A 19,423-nucleotide genomic window follows, 5' to 3' on the forward strand; every position below is an offset into this window, starting at 1 on the left:
GCTCTTTTACTAGCGGTAGCCCGGTCTTCTGTCGCCGACGCCGTTACCGCCTTCTCTTCTTCTTCCTCCTTGAGATGTTGACTCAAAGCTCTCTCCGGCCGCAATGACAGGGACGCGTTGTGCGGCGACTTATATAGGGACAATGGGCGGGGTCACCGGGTGATGTCCCCGCCCCTTATAATGTCACAGTCCTGGAGGATGCTGGGACTGTGGCATCATAAGGGGCAGGGACATCACTGTGTGTGGGCAAGTCCGTTCATTTCAAAAGTCCGGCCATAGTCCGGCGGTTTGTCCACCACACCTAGTCCGTCGGAAAAGTTTGGTCGTGTGTGGGCAGGTCCGCTCGTTTTTAAGTCCGGCGGACCTCCGCCTGAAAGTCCGGAGGTTTGTCCGCCGGACTAAGTCCACCGGATAGTCCGATCATGTATTTGTCGCATAAGGTGGTATTGGGTTCTTGCCAACCTAACTTCCAATGACTGCTGTTTTCGGGGATTAGGCCATCATGGAGAATAGATGTTCTACACACCTGGTGGACTTGTCTACAACTAGTAGGCTTTTGGTCTTGAGTGTTTGGCCTACTACATACCCTGTTCCATCCGAACATCTGAAAGGATGCCAAATTTCCCTTACTGCACTGCCCCATCCCGGGCTTATTTGCTCATCAAAAAAAATTGGCATTCTATCTGTTTATAGCTGTTTTTAGCAGCTAAGAGGATGAAAAAACCCACAGTACCCTTCCAGGTAATGATGGCTATGATGCTCAATGAACAAAAGTCCAGTATTCTTAATAAGTCCCACTCTAAGTTTTCAAGCATTTGGGAACTGTGGTTGGCGTATGCCTTCTCTGCTCGCTCGCGGACTAGTATGGGCTAGCTTTAACTGGCATCCCTGATTATCCCGAGTCTCCCTCTTATCGCGCTTTCCTCCCTTCTTGTTTTGTTTATTTTTTGATGGGACCCTATGTCTTCCTTCGATTTCTATGTGTGTCCAGGACCAACTACACTGGTGTCTGAAATTCCATAAGTCCTGGTTTGCATTGCTAGCTAAGGGGATTTCCCCTGAACTTTTTCCCATGTTGTATTTATGTTTATCATGATTGACTGTGGAGAATCTTCCTCCTCTTTTGTTTATACTGTGTAAGCCTGTCTGTACTCATGTCGACAGTCCTAGCCCCTGCATGGGTGGACTAGGTGCTTTTTCTTGGTACTTTGTTTTAATGGAAAAACTGAATAAGAATTATTGAACCAGAAAAAAGCTGCTTAGGTGAGTTTAATGCTGATTTTCTCCTGTCAGGGGAAATTGCGTTTTACACCAGTGTGCACAAGGCCTAAGCTGAAAGACTGTTTATAACTGGGCTTCTATCCAAGTAAAGTTGTAGCTAATCCATCTAATGCCAATCTGATATCTGTGTATGGCCAGCCTTACAATCTGAACGAAAGTGCTTTGATTATAAATGTGTAGGGAAGGAGAAAGATGTGACAGGAACGTCTTGCCAAAATGGGCTCTTTCCCAATGTTAATTATGACCCCGTCCTTTCCTTGCTGCACATTCTCTCTCTGTTCCTTGTGTAGAATTTGGAAAGCTGTGTGGGAAAAAAATCTTTGTGGAGCGACCTCCTTGTGGAACTGGCCGCTGACTGATGGAGGCGAATGAGAGGTGGAAGATTCAGAGATCTAAAGGGCTATGTATGTGCCATGACAATATTGAGGACCACTCATCATATGCTGTGTGCAGGTTCTCTATGATCATCTCATCAGGACTGGACACATACAGTAAGTCTTTTATTTGTGATAGAGTGACTCTAGTTTGTATTTGTTGTTACCTTTGTCATCCTGGGACAGACATCAACAGGAAACCTTAACCAGTTGTAATATGTTATTACCATGGCTAGCCTTCTTTAACACAATGCTATTATCCTGCCTGGTACATTCTGATTCACAGACTTTGAATAAATATGTTTTATGCTTGTTCTGAGTCACTGTTTTAAAGTATATGCAAAGGCAAAACTTTTTTTATTTTCATCTTTACTAGAGTAGAGTAACCCTATGGGGTATTTGTTGCTGTCTGTGTCTGGCTAGGGAGATTTATCTTCACTTCCTGTCCTGTAGATGCAACAGGGATTGAAAAAGTGAGAAGAACCATCTTACAGTATTTGTGAACATACAAATAATACAGTTATAACTTTGCAGGTGCCATTTTGTTTCACACTGAAGACCGCCCCGCGCTAGTGGTAAAGCGCCACTCGCTTTAGCGGGCAGGAGCCAAGCATTTTAAACCCCAAAGAGAGGGCTAACAAGGGGTTAAAAGCACCCGAAAAGCGCCTCTGCCGAAATGCTTTGGCAGCGCTGCCCATTGATTTCAATAGCAAGGGCGATTTAGGAGTGGTGTATACACCGCTATTGCACCGGCCCAAAGACACTTTTTTTTACGTCCTGCAAGCGCACCACCCCAGTGTGAAAGCACTCAGGCTTTCACACTAGGGAGGCATGGGATGCAGTTTACAGGTGCTTTACAGGCGCTATTTTTAGCGCTAAAACGCCTTCAGTGTGAAAGGGGTCTTAGTTCCAGAAATGATCTTTCTTTATTACAAACGTAAATGTTCTGTCATGTGACCATACATTGCTTTTTCCTTATAGTTCTGGGTGGGGTTGCAGGACCCTGAGCAGACACACACTGTACCTATATTCCATAGTCATTTTAGCCTGAGGCAAAATCAGGAGGCGTATTCAAGAGGCAGGCTGTGATTGGGAGACGATGTGTGCCAGATGCAGGATGTGATTGGTCAGGGGGGTGTGGTGGTTGAACAAACAACCCAATACAGGCACACTTTGTGTCGCACGTTCTTCTTTACCACTGAATGGCAAGCCAAAAGATGAAAACTGATCGAATAAAGATCAGATTCTGTGCTTTGCATGGTCAGATTAGAATAAGGAAGAAAGATGACTGGTAGGATCAAACATGTACATCAGATGGAAGAAGTGCATGAAAATGATAGAGACTATGGAGTTGGTTTATTAAAGGCAAATGCACTGTTCAATTTGCAAGTGAAGTTGCACTCTGCAAAGGGAATTTGCTCCAGGGCTTATATAGGGGGAAGGTCTGTTGACTTTCATCATCCAATCAAGCAAAAATTCTGTTTTATTTATTTATTTATTTATTTTTTATTTGCACGTGATTGGGTATTCTTTGGGTTGGGTAATGAAGCTTTACCTCATTTACTAATCTCTGGAGTAAATTCCCTTGCAGAGTCAGGGCTGTCTTTAATATTGATTGGACCCTGGGCAAGAATTTTCTTGGGCCCCCCTCATGCAATCTCACTCTCCACCTACTCTGAGACATACAATAAATAGCAGCTAGACTTAAAATAAGTTTACTGTATCAGATCAGGCAGCGATTGAGATTGGTTGTCATTGGTTATAGCATATCATTACTGCTTAATGCCTGTTGCTAGAGGTTACAGTACATATTATGGTTCACTGATTAGTTGCTAGAGGTTACAACAAATGATTTCTGCTTGTTAATTGGTTTCTAGAGATTAATGTGCAGTAATACTGCTCACTGATTGGTTGCTAGAGGTTACAGCACATCATCTCCTCACTGCAGAGGAGCATGATACACATATGAATGCCACCTTTATTTACATATCAATGCCGCCGGTCGCAGCTATTTACTTAGTAATGCCACCGCTATTTACATATGAATGCCGGTTATTTACATGTAAACTAAAGTCTGCAGGTGAGTCATCTGTACACAACAATACGGCAGAGCTGTGCAGCATTAGTACCAGCACTTTACACTGAGATATCGGGACACAGCACAGGACTAAAACTTCAAGGGACAAGGGAATTTAAACTGGGATAGTTGGCAAGTATGAGGCAGCTGCTTTGGGCCCCACAACAATGGCAGGGCCCAGGGCAGCTGCCCCTTTTGCCCTGCCTTAAAGACGGCCTTGTGCAGAGTACAACTGTACTTGAAAAAGTAAACAGTCTATTTGCCTTTAGTAAATCAATCCCACTGATTTATAGGCACAGGTTCTGTTTAATCAACTGTAGTGCTTACCCCCAATGGAGCCAGTGTTCACGTGGACCCGTTTTCTGTGCACTCTGACATGCCTGGCCTGAGGGGGGAAATATTTATTGCAAATGTATACAGTACCCTAACAGTTTAAAGATAAAGAAACAGTAATAATTGCAAAACAAAATAAAAATAAATAAATACATAAAACAATGGCAAAAAAGGATTTACAGTTGGTGACAAACAAGGGGAATAGAGAATAGTCCCTAAAACCTATACTAGGGGTAAATCTGCCTAAAGGGAGTGGTACCACAATAATAGTTTGGCCGTCCATAATAAACCCCTATCCCCCACTGGCCAGCAAGTTGAGGCTCAAAATGTTGGGGGTCCTACAAACATAAGATAAAGGCTCCTGCACTTTAACCCAAATAGGCAGGGCTGGTCTTTTTAGAGCAGTGGTCAGTGGCTGCTCACTAACTCCTATGGTAATAAATAAAGTAAGTGTCTGCAGCATTTTTCCCAACAACTGGGCAGAGGGCTCAGTCAGTGACACTGAAGATCTCAGATACCAGGGATTGTCCTCTGTGTTGCTTCTCTCCATCTCAGATGCGGTGAATGTGTCTAGCCAGCAACTAGAAGCGCACTCTTTCTCTTTTAATGTCCTTCTTGGATCTCCCTGAGCCCCGCTTATGGAACTTCCTCTCCCACAATCCTCATTTCCTCCCAGCATTCACAGGAGTTTAAGCAGTTCACATCATTTTCCCGTGTGGTGGGCGGACTTAACAGACTCCAATTACAGTTGTGCCTGTCCCTCTGTAAACACAAGCAGGGGCAGCGACCGAAACAATGAAACTGACAACCAGAGCTGCAGACTTTGCTTACACAACCATCTTTAACCTCTCACCGTTAGACGCAATCTTACCATACTCATCATTTGATTCTGTGTTTTATAGTCGTTCTTCCACAAAGTTTTGCCACTTTAAAGTGTAACTTAAGGCAATTTTTTTTCTCGTTTGGGATAGAGTGGAGAAGGATTAGAACACCTGTCAGTTTTTATTGCTAATCCTCCCTTACTATATCCAAAATGAAAAAAAAAAAAAGTTTTGCCTTTAGTTACACTTCAACTGTAAACCCAGGCAGATTATATGGATGGCTAGTTACATTTTGGAGGTGTGGGTTAAAGGGGTTCACTTTATTCCATTTCTCCTGTTTACCATTATGATTGAAAATTACCGTAATTATCGGCGTATAACACGCGCCGACGTATAACACGCACCCCAAGTTTAGGAGGGAATTTTAACCACTTCAGGACCGCCGTATTGCCATTGTACGTCAGCACAATGGCACAGGCAGGCATAATCACGTACATCTACGTGATTGCCTTCCAGCGGGTGGGGGGTCCGATCGGACCCCCTCCCGCTGGTTACGGCGGTCCGATTCGGTCCAGGAGCGCTCCGTGATGAGGGGATGGCCGTTGGTTTTCGGCCACCCCCTCTGGATCGCTCCTGGCCAATGAGAAGCTTCCTCCCCTGTGTATTGTTTACACAGGAAGGAGGAAGTGATGTCATTCTCCTCGGGGCGGTCTTTTTGACCGGACTACGAGGAGAACAGTAAAAGTAAGTGTGCACCAACACTACACTGACATGTAGGTACACACAGGCACACAAACCCCCCCCCGATCCCCCCCCCGATCGCCCCCCGATCCCCCCCCCGCCCCCCCTCCCCCCCCAGTCACAGTGTCACTGATTGCATTGATCATTTCTTTACTGATCAATGCATTCAGTGTCAGTTGTGACAGTAAAAACTGTCAGGACAGTTAGTGTTAGGTCCAGGGTAGCCCCCTATCACCCCCCAATAAAGATTTAACCCCCTGATTGCCCCTAGAGTTAACCCTTTCACCCCCTTTTGCCAGTGTCACTAAGCGATCATTTTTCTGATCGCTGCATGTGTCGCTAGTGTCGCTAGGTAGCTAGTTATTTTTTTAGGTTCACCGCCAGGTTTTTATATCGCTAGGTACCCCGATATACTACCCAATAATGTTTTTAACCCCCTGATTGCCGCTAGTTAACCCTTTCACCCCCTTTTGCCAGTGTCACTAAGCGATCGTTTTTCTGATCGCTGCATTAGTGTCGCTACAGTCGCTAGGTAGTTAGTTATTTTTTTAGGTTCACCGCCAGGTTTTTATAGCGCTAGGTACCCCGATATACTACCCAATAATGTTTTTAACCCCCTGATTGCCGCTAGTTAACCCTTTCACCCCCTTTTGCCAGTGTCACTAAGCGATCATTTTTCTGATCGCTGCATGTGTCGCTAGGTAGCTAGTTATTTTTTTAGGTTCACCGCCAGGTTTTTATATCGCTAGGTACCCCGATATACTACCCAATAATGTTTTTAACCCCCTGATTGCCGCTAGTTAACCCTTTCACCCCCTTTTGCCAGTGTCACTAAGCGATCGTTTTTCTGATCGCTGCATTAGTGTCGCTACAGTCGCTAGGTAGCTAGTTATTTTTTTAGGTTCACCGCCAGGTTTTTATAGCGCTAGGTACCCCGATATACTACCCAATAATGGTTTTAACCCCCTGATTTCCGCTAGTTAACCCTTTCACCCCCTTTTGCCAGTGTCACTAAGCGATCATTTTTCTGAACGCTGCATCAGTGTCGCTAGTGTCGCTAGGTAGCTAGTTATTTTTTTAGGTTCACCGCCAGGTTTTTATAGCGCTAGGTACCCCGATATACTACCCAATAATGGTTTTAACCCCCTGATTGCTGCTAGTTAACCCTTTCACCCCCTTTCACCAGCGATCACAGTATAAGTGTCACTGGTGACGCTGGTTAGCCAGTTAGTTATTTAGGTTCCCCGTCAGGTTTTTATATAGCGCCAGGGACCCCCATATACTACCTAATAAAAATTTGAACCACCTGATTGCCCCTAGTTAACCCTTTCACCACTGATCACCGTATAAGTGTTACGGGTGACTCTGGTTAGTTTGTTTTTTATAGCATTTTATATTCAAATCCGGAAGGCAGTGCTTGGTTTTCGGGGTCCCGTACGTGGCTAGGCTCCCAAAAAGTCCCCCACATGTGGTATCCCCGTACTCGGGAGAAGCAGCAGAATTTATTTTGGGGTGTAATTTGACTTCTGCCCATAGCATGTGTGAGCAATATATCATTTAGTGACAACTTTGTGCAAAAAAAAAAAAGTTTGTAATATTCCCGCAACTTTTGGCAAAATATAAAATATTCCATGGACTCAACATGCCTCTCAGTAAATAGCTTGGGGTGTCTACTTTCCAAAATGGGGTCATTTGGGGGGGTTTTGTGCTATTTTGGCATTTTATGGCCTTCGAAACTGTGATAGGTAGTGAGGAGTTAAATCAAAAATTTGCACCCTTAGAAATCCTGAAGGTGGTGATTGGTTTTCGGGGTGCCGTGCGCGACTAGACTCCCAAAAAGTCCCACACATGTGGTATCCCCGTACTCGGGAGAAGCAGCAGAATGTATTTTGGGGTGCAATTCCACATATAACCATGGCATGTGTGAGCAATATATCATTTAGTGACAACTTTTTGTAAAAAAAATTTTTTTTTTTTTTTTTTTGTCATTATTCAATCCCTTAGGACAAAAAAAATAAATATTCAATGGGCTCAACATACCCATCAGCAATTTCCTTGGGGTGTCTACTTTCCAAAATGGGGTCATTTGGGGGGGATTTGTACTGCCCTGCCATTTTAGCACCTCAAGAAATGAGATCGGCAGTCATAAATTAAAAGCTGTGTAAATTCCAGAAAATGTACTCTAGTTTGTAGACGCTATAACTTTTGCGCAAACCAAAAAATATTCGCTTATTGACATTTTTTTTACTAAAGACATGTGGCTGAATAAATTTTGCCCTCAATGTATGACTAAAATTTAGTTTATTCGATTTTTCTTATAACAAAAAGAAGAAAATATCTTTTTTTTTCAAAATTTTCGCTCTTTTTCCATTTATATCGCAAAAAAAAAAAATCGCAGAGGCAATCAAATACCATCAAAAGAAAGCTCTATTTGTGGGAAGAAAAGGACGCAAATTTCGTTTGGGTGCAATATTGCATGACCGCGCAATTACCAGTTAAAGCAGCGCAGTGCGAAATTGCAAAAAGACCTCTGGTCCTTAAGGTATTTATTGGTCCGAGGCTGAAGTGGTTAAGGTCCAATGGTTTTTCTCGTAATCCATATCGGGATGTTGGTACATTAATAGTGGTCTGTTCGCAGTGTCACCCTGCGATACATACGTTTTAAATTTCACACTCTTTAATTCTCAAGACTGTGAGAGGAGCCAAGAAGAGCCAAGTACACTCGGCTATGTGTATCTTGGCGGCAATCGCTCAGCTCTGCTCACAGTCAGCAGAGATCGGTGGGGGATCGGTGGGGATTGGCGTATAACATTCACCCACGATTTTCCCCTAATTTTAAGGGGGGAAAAGTGCGTGTTATACGCCGATAAATACGGTAAATTGAGAGAAAATAAAAAATTTTGGGTTCTTACCAGAAAGGTAATAGAGTAAATCTTCAATTGGGAAAGCTAGTTCTGGTGACCCTGGTGACAAACAGGGATTCCCTCACTGTTTTGGCAATGGGACAGGAAGTGAAATTCACTGGAATCATAATGTGTACAAAAAAACAAACAAAAAGAAAACCCTGATCACTTCCCCAGAGTAGTACATTGTTACTATGGTAAAACTGTATAGCTCTGGTCAAAGTGTGTTCAGAAGAAAAATATTAAAAACAAAACAAAATGTTACCAGTCAGTGTCCCTGATCAATGCCACACCAGTTATATGATGACGATGTACTGCACTGGTGACAGTATGTAAAAAAAAAAAAAAAAATTGTGAAGAAAACGCTTTTTTTTTAAATTTCTTAATTTTCCAAATAATTGTTACAAAAAATTGTCTACTTTTCAAAAAGGGGTAATTTGTACTGTCCCGTCATTTTCGGGCCTCAAGAAATTAGGCTATCAGTACATCAGGACTGATCGATCAGTCATAGTTTGTGGACTCTATAACTTTCCTACAGACTAAATAATAAACACTGATTTGGGTTATTTTCACCAAAGAAATGTAGAAGACTACAGTTTGGCCTAAATTTCTGAAGAAAGATTATTTATATGCAAAATGTTAAAACAGAAACAAAGAAAATTTTTGGTCTTTTTTAGTTTATTTAGCAAAATATAAAAACCCAGTGGTGATTCAATACTATCAAAAGAAAGCTCTATTTGTGTGAAAAAAAAAGATAAACATTTAATTTGGGCACAGTGTAGCATGACCACGCAATTGTCATTCAAAATAAAACAGCGCTAAAAGCTGAAAATTGGCCTGGGCGGGGGAGTGCTAAGTGTTGAAGTGGTTAAAGAGGAAGTAAACCCTGATGGGTTTACTTCGTCTTTAATTCCCTGCAAAGGTAAAGCATAATGGACTACTATGCATCGCATAATAATCCATTATGTGTCACTTATCTGACACAGGAGCCAACGAAGTCACCGCTGTCCGCTTGTGTACAGAGCCTCCATCTTCTTGGTGGGTCTCGCTGCTCCGGCGCTGTCATTCAACGGAGCCGCGATGACGTCACTCCCGTGCATGTGCACGGGAGCCCCCACTCGCAGCATATCGCCGTTAACAGCGGTGCACTCGGTGTGCCAGCGCGCCGCTATCTACGGCGCATGCGCTGTAGACAGCGGTGCCTGTCTTTTGGCAAATATTTCCTAAACCCTGTAAGTTTAGGAGATATTTCTTGGACCTACAGGTAAGCCTTAATCTAGGCTTACGTGTAGGTCAAAGTGGTTTGTAAGGGTTTACAACCACTTTAATAGTAGTCAGAACTCGCATAGCCTGCTATTGGTATTTGTGGATGCAGAAATATTAGGCACAGAAATTTAGAGATTTGTTGTTGTGGAATTTTACCTCTTAGATAAGTGATACATACAAGTACCCCTCACTCTGTTCCAATATTAAAGTGATTGTAAACCCTTACAAACCACTTTGACCTACAGGTAAGCCTAGATTAAGGCTTACCTGTAGGTCCAAGAAATATCTCCTAAACCTATATGGTTTAGGAGATATTTACAAAAAGACAGCCACGGCTGTCTACGGCGCATGCGGCGCGCAGGCGCTCCGGCAGGCTGCAGATCGCGGCGATATGCCGCGAGTGTCGGCTCCCGTGCGCATGCGCGGGAGTGATGTCATCACTGCTCCGGCGAATCACAGCGCTGGAGCAGCGAGACCCTGAATTCACTCTGGGATCCATGGCAGCAGCAGACATGAAGACAGAGGACCGCTTCGGGGGCTTCGTTCTCAGGTAAGTTATTCATAATGAGCTAGTATGCTATGCATACTAGCTCATTATGCCTTTGCCTTGCAGGTTGCTTTTCCCCCCATGGGTTTACAACCACTTTAACCACTTGCTTATTGGGCACTTAAACCCCCCTCAGTCCCAGACCAATTTTCAGCTTTCAGCGCTGATGCACTTTGAATGACAATTGCGCGGGCATACAACACTGTACCCAAATGAAATTTTTATCATTTTTTTCCCACAAGTAGAGCTTTCTTTTGGTGGTATTTAGTTACAGCTCGGAGTTTTATTTTTTGCTAAACAAACAAAAAAAGATGCAAAAAAATAAAATAAATAAATCATGTTTTAATAGTTTATTCTAAAATTTAGCAAACGGGTCATTTTTCTCCTTCATTGAAGTGCGCTGATTAGGCGGCACTGATAGGCTGCATTGGTGGGCACTGATGGGCTGCATTGGTGGGCACTGATAGGCTGCATTGGTGGGCACTGATAGGCTGCACTGGTGGGCACTGATAGGCTGCACTGATAGGCATAGTTAAGGCGGCACTAATAGGCACAGATAAGGCGGCACCGATGGGCACAGATAAGGCGGCACAGATAAGATGGGCACAGATAAGATGGCACGGATGGGTGGCACGGATGGGTACCACTGATAGATGGGACTGATAGGTGGCTCTGATAGGTGGCACTGCTGGGCACTGATGGGCGGCACTGCTGGGCACTGATGGGCGGCACTGGGGTGCAGCACCTTTGAGGCAGATTGTGGGCACTGTGGGTGGCACTGTGGGTGGCACTGCTGGGTGGCACTGTGGGTGGCACTGCTGGGTGGCACTGTGGGCACTGTTGGGTGGCACTGTGGGCACTGCTGGGTGGCACTGACGGGGGGCACTAACTTTTATTAAATTGGCACTGCAGGGGGCAGGTGGGCACTGGCAGGGGGCAGGTGAGCGCTTACATTACTGGCCATGATCGGGACTGATGTCCCGATCACGGCCGCCGGTGATCGGCTTTTTTTTTTCTCCTCGCGCTGTCAGCGCGAGGAGGGATAATAGCCGATTACCGGCTCCGTTCTATCACATGATCAGCTGTCATTGGCTGACAGCTGATCACGTGATAAGGGGTCGGGATCGACCCCTTGCACGGATCGGTGATCAGGCGAGTCTCATGGACTCGCCGATCACAGAGCGCGCCGCGCGCGCCCCTCAGGGGGTGCGCAGGCCGCTCGTACACGGGACGACGTCAATAGACGTAGTCCCGGAAATGTAGGTCCACGCTAATGCCGTCATTTGGCAATAGCGCAGTACCGAAGTGGTTAAAGATTATAAATTGAAGTTACAATATAAAGTCTCTACACTGCCATCTGGTGGCCGTATGTGGTACTGTAGCATATGTAACATTCGAGACAATCCAACATGCAAATTTAACCAAATTTAACCACTTTCAGACCGGACCATTTTGCTGGCTTAAGACCAGACCACTTTTTGCGATTCGGCACTGCGTTGCTTTAACTGACAATTGCGCGGTCGTGCGACGTGGCTTCCAAACAAAATTGACATCCTTTTTTTCCCACAAATAGAGCTTTCTTTTGGTGGTATTTGATCACAGCTGCGGTTTTTATTTTTGCGCTATAAACAAAAATAGAGTGACAATTTTGAAAAAAACACATTATTTTTTACTTTTTGTTATAATAAATATCCCCCAAAAATATATATAAAAAAAACATTTTTTTTCCTCAGTTTAGGCCGATATGTATTCTTCTACATATTTTTGGTAAAAAAAATCGCAATAAGCGATTATTGATTGGTTTACGCAAAAGTCATAGCGTTTACAAAATAGGGGATAGTTTTAGGGCATTTTTAGTAATAATTTTTTTTTACTAGTAATGGCGACAATCAGCGATTTTTATTGTGACTGCGACATTATGGCGGACACATCGGACATTTTTGACACATTTTTGGGACCATTGTCATTTATACAGCAATCAGTGCTATACAAATGCACTGATTCGTGTGTAAATTACACTGGCAGTAACCGGGTCAATCAGGGGGTGGCAGTGTAGGGGTTAAGTGTTCTTAGAGGCATGTTACTAACTGTGGGGGGCTGGGCTTTGTGTTAGTGAACACTGATCTCTGCTCCAATCACATGGAGCAGAGATTAGCGTCACTTGTTGCTAGGCAGAACGGGGAGATGCTGTTTACAACGGCATCTCCCCATTCAGCCTCCCCCTAAGATGATCGCGGGCATCGAGTCCGCGGGACTCGCGACTGGACTCACGGGGGTCCCGACCGGCACGCGAGCGTGCCTCCAGTGGCGCGCACGCGATGGCAGGGTGGCATATAGAAATGGACGTACCTGTATGCCAATATGCCTGCCCGTGCCATTCTGCCGACGTACATCGTCGTACGCCGGTTGGGAACTGGTTAAGGCTGGGTTCACACCTCCGATAGATGGGGCTCACAACAGGGGGTCTGGTGCATCCCTGTTCTCCATTTCAGGGACGAATCAGGACCGAATTTTTGCCTGAATTTGGGCCTGAGACGGAGCCAAAAACGCACAGCCGGTCACAATCTCATGTCATGCGAATTGGATGTGGAAAAACCCACATCCAATTTGCATAGGTATGAACCCAACCTAAAAGAGAAGTGTGGTATTAAAAAAAAAAAAAAAACATTCACTTACCTATGTAGATATAACATCAATCTGATGTTGCATCTGTCCCTCGCTGCCTCTACACTGAGCCCGCTGTCAGCTCAATCTGGGCCACAGGAGTGCACTTAGTTATGCACTCATTCATTCATATGTGAAATATGGGCAAAAAATCTTTGGCCATACTCCTTTAAAGAATACATTCAGTTTTTGGAGCATGTTACACATTACACCCATATTTAGGGCATAACATGTAATATCTTCCAGCACATGTCCTCCTTGCCCATTTAGCCCTGCCCCCCATGACAGCAGGTGGGGGTTCCTCTACCTGCACCTGCTGTCACATTTTGAAAACAGTGCAGCTGTACAGCCTCGTCATTCATTCACAGCAATCTGTGGCAAACAGCTTGTAATTCGTAATGAACTGTGTGAGGGCGCTGATGAACACGATTATAGTCCAATTACAAGCCCTGCAGCTTTCAGAATGACAGCCCGTGCGGAGGTATGGGCTGAAAGCTGTAGGCCTTGCCTGCAGGATCCTGACATTGCACCCGTGATTATGGATGTAATGGTTTGTAGGCTCCTGCAGGAAATAATAATAAATGCACTCTTTTTCCTGCAGGAATATGTGCATTTATTATTTTTTCCCAAAAGGTACACTTAGACTTTAACTGCTTGCAAACCGTGCAGGATCACGTACCTAGTACATCTTTCTGCACTTCCGGTTCTGTGGCACGAATGCGCGCCACCAGCAACCCGCTCCCGCTGTGATTATACACAGAGGAATCTGATGTGTGGGTACCGTGGACACTATGAGGGTTATTTTCGAAAGGCAACTGCACTTTGCACTGCAAGTGCACCTGGAAGTGCAATAGCTCTAAATATGAGGGGTAGATCTGAAATGAGTAGAAGCTCTGTTGATTTTATCATCCAATCACGTGCAAGCTAAAATGCTTTTTTAAATTTTCCTTGCATGTCCCCCCCCAGATCTATAGCAACATCACTTCCAAGTGCACTTGCAGTGCAAAGGGGATTTTCCTTTAGTAAATAACCCCCTAGGTCCGCTGGCACCTGTCGATCATTAGGCAGAGAGCCAGAACGGAGATCTGTCTCTCTCAAGGCAGATCACTGTTCTGTCAGAAGGGAAGGCATTGATCCTGTTTTCTTGAAAAGCAGGAACATGGATCTATGCCTTCCCCTAGTAAAATTACCTTCCACACAGTACACAAGCACAGGCTAGGCACACAGTTAACCCTTTGATCATCCCTGATGTTAACCTCTTCCCAGGTAGTGACAGTGCAATTTTTTTGCGCCGATCACTATATTAGTGTCACTGGTCCCCAAAAAAGTGTTAGTTATGCCGTGTACACACGATCGGACTTCCTGGCAGACTTGGTCTGGCGGACAATGCGCTGGACTTTGCAGCATAGATCCACCGGACTTTCCAAATGAGCAGACTTGCACACACATGAACAGACTTTTCGGCGGACTAGGTCCGACAGACTTTCCAAATGAACGGACTTGCCCACACACGGACTAAAGTTCATTCATTTTGAACGTGACTCCAGGTACGACGGGACTAGAAAAGGAAGTCAATCTCGCCGCTTTCATCGGTGAGATTGACACCTTGTGAGCCCCGTCGAAAAAACAGCATGGGGGTCCCCCAGAATCCATACCAGACCCTTATCCAAGCACGCAGCCCAGCTGGTCAGGAAAGGGGGTAGGGATGAGCGAATGCGCCCCCCCTCCTGAACCGTACCAGGCAGCATGTCCTTAACATGGGGGGGTGGGTGCTTTGGGGAAGGGGACGCCCTGCAGCCTCCTTCACCACAGAGCACCTTGGCCGTTGGTTGTCGGGGTCTGTGGGCGGAGGGCTTATCGGAATCCAGGAGCCCCCTGTAATAAGGGGGCCCCCATATCTCGGCCCCCAACCTTATGTGAATGAGTATGGGGTACATCGTACCCCTACAAATTTTCCTGGGGGGAAAAGTGACCTCGCCCCTTATGATGTCACAGTCCCGGGGCATGCTGGGACTTTATAAGGGGCGGGTTCACTGGGGGACATCACCAGGTGACCCCGCCCATTATGCCTATATGTCGCTACGCACTGTGTCCACGGCATTACAGCACGATAGAGCGTTGTGTCAACATCGGCAGAACAGGAGAAGGAAGAAGAAGAAGACGGTGACGACAGCAACAACAATGACGGCGACGAAGGAGACAGCCGGGCAAACCGCTAGCAAAAGAGCAGAAGATAGCAGAGGAGCCCAGCGGGAAGTACCGGAAAGCACGGAGAAGTCGGAAGAAGACCCCTGAAATTGGAAGAAGACCCCCCGAAGTCGGAAGACGACCCCCGGAGATGCCTAATAAACTACTTTAAAAACCTGTGTAGTGTGTTTTTTTATTGACACTTTTCCCCCCAGGTGAATAGGTAGGGGTACGACGTTTTTTAGGCATAGGGGGTTCCCCTTCAAATCCATACCAGACCTAAGGGCCTGGTGTACAGTACTCTGTAGCCGAGAACCAGCACGATAGGATCGCGCTGGAAACATTCTGCAGGTGCTGTAGTTGCCGTTGCATCGTAGTTGGTCCGAGCGGACTTCCCGACAGGAACTGGTGGACTTTCGGTGGGAAGATTTAAAACATGTTTTATTTCTTTATTTATTTTTTCATTTATTATTTTTATTTATTATTTCTAGGTCCGCCGGACTTTGGGGAAGAAAAAGTCCGCTGGAGCCCACACACGATCGAATTGTCCGACGGACTCTGGTCCACCGGACCAAGTCTGCCGGAAAGTCCGATCATGTGTACGCGGCATTAGTGTCTGATTTGTCCGCCTCCATATCACAGTCCCACTATAAGTCACTGATCGCCACTATTACTAGTAAAAAATTTGAAAAAATTTAATAAAAATTCCATAAATATATCACAGTTTGTAGACGCTATAACTTTTGCGCAGATCAATCAATCTACAGTTATTGGGATGTTTTTTACCAAAAATATGTAGCAGAATACATATTTGCCTACATTTATGAAGAAATTTGATTTTTTACTTTTTTTTTATTGGATGTGTTTTATAGCAGAAAGTAAAAATTTTGTTTTTTACAAAATTGGTGATCTTTTTATTTATAGCGCAAAAAAATAAATAAAAAAAGCAGAGGTGATCAAATACCACCAAAAGAAAGCTCTATTTGGGGGAAAAAAAGGACATACATTTTATTTGGGTACAGCATCGCACGACCGCGTAATTGTCAGTTACAGTAAAGCGAGGCTGTATCACAAAAAATGGCCTGGTCACGAAGGGGCTAAATCTTCCAGAGGTCAAGTGTTTAAAGTCAACGTGACACAAATGTGGGCAATTCTAATTTTTCATATGATCGCATGATTAAATTCAAGGAAACTGATCGATCAGAAGTTAGCTGACATTTTATGTAAATCACAACTTTTTCAGACTGTCCCCTGCACCCTCTTGTCCACACCTAAATATGGGCAGGTCCGTGACCAAGCACTACTGCCTTATATGCAGTGGAGAAAAGTGAGGTCAGGGACCTTGCTGAGCTCTCCAACAGGGCTGAGTAAAAAAAAAAAGCTAGGTAGAATTATTAATCCAATGTTCTCATATATATTTAGGTATTGTGTTTTTAGCTCTTGGTATATACAGTGCCTTGAAAAAATATTCATACCCCTTGAAATTTTCCACAATTTGTCCTGTGGTAAGACTTGAAAACTGCTGTTCACAGACGCTCTCCATCCAATCTGACATCTGAGCTTGAGATATTTTGCAAAAGAAGAATGAGCAAAAATGTCACTCTCTAGATGTGTAAAGCTGGTAGAGACATACCCAAAAAGACTTGCAGCTGTAATTGCAGCGAAAAGTGATTCTACAAAGTATTGACTCAGGGGGGCTGAATCCAAATGCACCCCACACTTTTCACATATGTATTTGTAAAAAAATTTAAAACCATTTTCCTTTCACTTCACAATTATGTGCCATTTTGTGTTGGTCTATCATAAAAATCCCAATAAAATACATTTACGTTCTTGGTTGCAACGCGACAAAATGTTGAAAATATTAAGGGGTATGAATACTTTTTCAAGGCACTATAGCTCCGACTGGGTTCCTGAGTCATATGAGTTTTGAGCATTGGGGTTATCGATTTATATAGTTGATATAAATGTAGATTTAGCTGCCAACGTCTTTAATTGCTGTTTCTGTAACTATTTGTCTTTCAAAGAAAACGTTCTTCCCTCTCACAACCAGCAACAACAAAGGGGTCCATTTCTAACAATTTGCTGACCATGGCTGCTTATAAGAGGCGGAGGCGAGACCTGCATCACATTCCCATAGAAAGGAGATTATGAGATTTGAGAAATAAATGGCGAGGTTTGAATAGTTCTTCAGTATTCTGCTGGGCTGGCTGGTTAACCCCTTGTACCCTGCAGCTTAAATTTAAGGAACTGTCCAAAACTCCACAGATGTCAGCAGACAAGCAAGGAAACATGTTACTGTACATACCTACTACTAGCAGTATTTAGGAGAGCTGGAAGGTAATGCTTAATTTAACCCTATATTACGTTCTGTGCTAGACTGTTATAGTAAGGGTTAAGTAAATGGATATTAGTTAAGATTAAAAGGAGGGGGAAAGGGATTTTAGAACCAATTTACAAATACTTTTTTGACTTTTATAACCTTGGCAGACCAGTACATACATTTATACTGACATTCTGGTGTGCCTGACCGGCTGTGATAGGCTGAAGGTAAGATATGTCAGCTTTTGGGATTTTCGGATCTCTCCATTGATTACTATTACAGATACGCCAAAATCTGATTGTTTGTTACGATTCGGTAAATATGTTTTTAGTGCATTACACACAAGTGTTATCATAAAGGGCCATTTGGTTGCTATATAGTCTTGTGGCACTGAGATCCTGGGTTCACACATCTTGCAACACTGGGACTCTAGATTCAATAATAGCAGTCAAATTTGCACATTGAACCTGAGGTCTAACTTTCTGATCTTCAGTGTACTTTGAAATCCATCACTAAATAACAATAAAAGATTGCTTGCTTTACGATACTCTGATACAGAAATATCCTACAGCATATCTAAAATTTTATTTAAATTCTGAAGAGCTGTCAATGCATTATCTAGGATAGTTTGCATTGATGCTAAAACCCATCCAGACACCAATATATATATATATATATTAATGTATACTGTATAGGTAGTTTAATACCCCATATAGCTGTTTTAATAAGAAATTGGTCCTTTGCATCTTCTTGTTTGGTATATTGTTCATTGTAGTATTTTAAGTTGGTTTATTACACTATGGGTGATATTGGCATTGGAAGTAGACATAGTAGCAAGTATATATATATATATATAAATATATATATAAATATAATATGATTTTATATATATTGGAAAATTCTTCATTAAGAAAGGTCAACAAACATCCACTATTATTTGGTCTATGGGAAGTCTTAAATCATCAAGATAAGGAAGACATTTACAAGACTTGATGGTCAAAGATATCCAATTTTCACATGTCCCGTGTATAAAATGCCAAGTATTCATTACATTTACAAGACTTGATGGTCAAAGATATCCAATTTTCACATGTCCCGTGTATAAAATGCCAAGTATTCATTACATTTACAAGACTTGATGGTCAAAGATATCCAATTTTCACATGTTCCGTGTATAAAATGCCAAGTATTCATTAAATGTATTTTTTTAAGCAGCTTTATTACATTACGGTTAATATTGGTGATGAGATTGCAGGAGGGGAACAGGGTCAAACGGAGATTAGGGTGATGGGGGGAAACCTGACCAGACACCACAGGATCCACAGAGCATCCTTGCGTTATCAAAAAGGGAATTAAGATAGGGATTTGATAGGGAGTTGATGTTAATTGTCTATCCAAGGAGACCAGACTTTGGCTATCTTTTAGAATAGCCATCATCTTTTCCTGTGTCATAGTACTTATGATTTTCTAGCTCATAGACAAGAGTATAAAGGGTACAAGCTTTTGTTTGTGTTTAGCTAGGCCAAGTATGGGTCTATGTAATAGAGCTTTCCAGGGTGTCCTAGAGGGGGAGATTCCATTCTCAAGAAATATGAAGATGTGAGCCAGGTGGCTTTGCATCCTCTGAAGCAGTTTGGGGGCCCCTGGCATGAAATTAACAATATACAATGGGGCCATGTACCATAAGGGTGTTGGATGTAGACATATGTATAACCGAATATCTATCTTTTATGTGTTTATATTTTGCCTACAGGTGTCTGAAGATCAGTGAATTGCTAAAAGCTCAGTAGCTTTTATGTTTTTTGGTTGATTATATTAGGAACAAGCACCCACTAGATAAATAAATATATATGAGTCTGTATGAAGTTTAAACTGAACAGTTTTGCTATATCTTATCCCCTCATTT

General features: G+C 43.4%; 1 protein-coding gene across 3 annotated transcripts in view; it reads left to right on the forward strand.

Moving 5' to 3' along the window:
- Positions 1 to 1,550: 1,550 nt before the first annotated feature.
- LOC143960051 (cationic amino acid transporter 2-like) overlaps positions 1,551 to 19,423 on the forward strand; it is a 76,120-nt gene continuing 58,247 nt past the window's right edge. The window contains exon 1 of one of the 3 annotated variants that reach the window (XM_077468325.1): positions 1,551 to 1,772. The gene's annotated coding sequence lies outside the window, so the exon portion shown is untranslated. Of the gene's footprint in view, positions 1,773 to 17,380; positions 17,535 to 17,667; positions 17,745 to 19,423 lie in introns of those variants that run through there. The other 2 variants (XM_077468326.1, XM_077468327.1) reach the window with 2 other exon arrangements.

Source organism: Lithobates pipiens, unplaced genomic scaffold (genome assembly GCF_037356315.1).
Source record: "Lithobates pipiens isolate NorthernLeopardFrog02 unplaced genomic scaffold, aLitPip1_a1.2 Scaffold_8, whole genome shotgun sequence".
Lineage (NCBI taxonomy): Eukaryota > Metazoa > Chordata > Amphibia > Anura > Ranidae > Lithobates > Lithobates pipiens.